The following is a 2665-nucleotide window of genomic DNA, read 5'->3' as shown; positions in this document are numbered from 1 at the left end:
AGTGCCCCCCTCGCGCTCAGTGGCAGCGGTCGGAGGAAGATGGCGGCCGCTGGAAAGACGGAGGAGATACTTTTGTTGTAGAGGCCGCAGAACACAAGAGAGGGACAGGCTGCGGCATCCGGCGGCGGGGGTGCAGGCACCAGCGGCCCGGTAAGCGGTCGAGGGGACCTGGGAGGCGGCAGTCTACCTCACAAGGCCTTCCAGCTTTCTCGCAACTCGCGAGAGTATTCGGCAAAGGGAGGCGGCCTGCAAGTGGGCCACAGGAACAAATCTCCGGCTACCTCACCGATCTACGGTCGGGCTTTGCTTCAGATGTGCCGACATCGGTCATAGATCGCCTTATGTGAGGTCAGAATCATCATCGCATAACAAAAGCTGTGGGGCGAAGGGTGTACGCAAGCTTCGCTGAGGAGATCTCTGAGCCGGTTGTGTGACAGGGCTGCCGAGGTGCGCTTTGCTGAGGCACACTTTGCTGATATTGCCTCACCGGTTTCCTTTCGTTTTTGGTGTGTGTTTATTTATTAGTTTTGGAATCAGTTTCTATTTTGTGCACGATTAATTGGTGAAGAGAATGTTGTCTCTTATTAACATTCTACGTGCTTTATGAATGCAAGCACGTATGTCTCAACTTCCTGTTATCATAGATACAGCTTCTATGAACAGATCTTTTATGGCCAAATCGGTTGGAAATGTACGTGTCTGAGAGCGGTCAGAGCAGTCAGCAGAAGCTTCGTAGCATCCAGAACCATGTCTGCGCAGTTGCAGGTTGAAGATTCGTTGCCTGATGTAGAGGTCTACGAGGGCGAGCCGGGCAACAAAGTCAGCGTGGCAGAATTTTTCAAGGGCAAAAAGGGAATCCTCTTTGGCGTGCCTGGAGCTTTCACCCGTGGCTGCTCCAAGACCCACCTCCCTGGTTACGTGGAGAAAGCTGAAGAGTTGAAGGGGAAGGGCATTGCCGTCATCGCCTGCATCTCTGTCAATGACGTCTTCGTGATGACTGAATGGGGCAAGGCACATCATTCTGAAGGCAAGGTGCGGATGCTGGCTGATCCCACTGGGGCCTTCCCAAAGGCAGCAGGTCTGCTTCTGGATACAAAGCTTGTGCCTCTCTTTGGAAACCAGCGATGCAAGAGGTTCTCTATGGTCATTGATAATTGCATTGTGAAGTCTATCAACGTTGAAGAAGATGGCACCGGCCTGAGCTGCAGCCTGGCTAACAATATTGTGTCTCAGCTCTGAGTGGTTGTTAGAAAACCTTTACGCCTCACCACTGAGCAACCTAGAGTGTAGCTGGTTGTGCTTGCTTGTGCTACCATCCTTTCCTCTTCTCCCCTCCCCCCCCTTGTCCCTCCCTCCCCCCCCCTTGTCCCTCCCTCCCCCCCCCTTGTCCCTCCCTCCCCCCCCCTTGTCCCTCCCTCCGCCCCCCCTTTCCCGTGAGTCCTCCGCCTTTATAATTCGCCACCAGCATCATTGTCCTTTTCAACGGTTTACTTCTCATCATACCATGCTGTAGCTGAGGGCATTGAACAGTTTTACTGCTCCAAGACTATGTAACCAGACTCTCCTTGCTGACCAACACCCCTCCTCGTTAATTGCGGTCAATATTTGTAAGTGAAACGGGTGCCGGCTACCAGTTAAGCAACATTGACCTCAAGAATGAAAATTGTTGTATTACTAAAAGGGTAGTGTCCCCAGATTATTCAGGACCTTTTGGTGCCCCTCCCATAATACCATGAAGAATCTGGGATTCTCTGTGGCCACAGGAGCTGAGCATTTTACTTCTGTATTTAACGAGGATCCTGTTTGGCGCCTGACACTGGCACTTGGCTCATCCCAGCCTTTGAAGCATCTGAAGATCTAGACACACAACAGGGCCTCACCGGTTTCCTTTCGTTTTTGGTGTGTGTTTATTTATTAGTTTTGGAATCAGTTTCTATTTTGTGCACGATTAATTGGTGAAGAGAATTTTGTCTCTTATTAACATTCTACGTGCTTTATGAATGCAAGCACGTATGTCTCAACTTCCTGTTATCATAGATACAGCTTCTATGAACAGATCTTTTATGGCCAAATCGGTTGGAAATGTACGTGTAAACAATGTTGTGAAGTAAAAAAAACTGTCCTTTAATAGCGCTATTGAAGATGAGATGTAAAACAAAATCCCCCCCCCCGCCCGTCTGAGGGTTCATTTTTTTTATTTGATATTCGATAATGACCATATATAACTGAGCATGTTAAAAAAACATATCAACGTGTGCACAGTTTTGCGTTCTCTACTGAGAAATTATTAAATTATTTGTATTGAACCTTAAAACGGGGATTGCAGGTTTTTATAGTAGTTAGCTGAAGAGTATTTCTTTTATTGACTGTGATTTCCCAGATTGTTTCAAAATGAGGTCTAAGGTTGTCTGTAAAATAGAAGTGAGAGTAGGTACCTCATATCAATTGTGCACTCACAATTGCTATGGTGCAACCATTACGTATTTGGTACAACGTTCAACATTCAGATGCTCCGATTTTGCGTATTCCTACTTCGCAGATTTGCATCTGTGTCTATCATTTACGATCGAGAGATTTTTCCCATTTCCTGTTTCCACTACTTTCAGTTGACCACTGCTGGCTGCCCTTGTGGGGTGGATCTCTATGCCATATCATTTACGTACTT

The 2665-nt window shown here is 47.7% G+C and overlaps 1 pseudogene; it reads left to right on the top strand.

Annotated features, from left to right (window-relative positions):
* The first annotated feature begins 705 nt into the window (after window positions 1-705).
* LOC147710878 (peroxiredoxin-5, mitochondrial pseudogene) lies at window positions 706-1330 on the top strand (annotated as a pseudogene).
* The last annotated feature ends 1335 nt before the right edge of the window (window positions 1331-2665 follow it).

Source organism: Lissotriton vulgaris, chromosome 5 (genome assembly GCF_964263255.1).
Source record: "Lissotriton vulgaris chromosome 5, aLisVul1.2, whole genome shotgun sequence".
Classification (NCBI taxonomy): Eukaryota; Metazoa; Chordata; class Amphibia; order Caudata; family Salamandridae; genus Lissotriton; species Lissotriton vulgaris.
The sequence above is the reverse complement of the archived record's forward strand: the minus strand, read 5'-3'. Positions and strand labels throughout refer to the sequence as shown.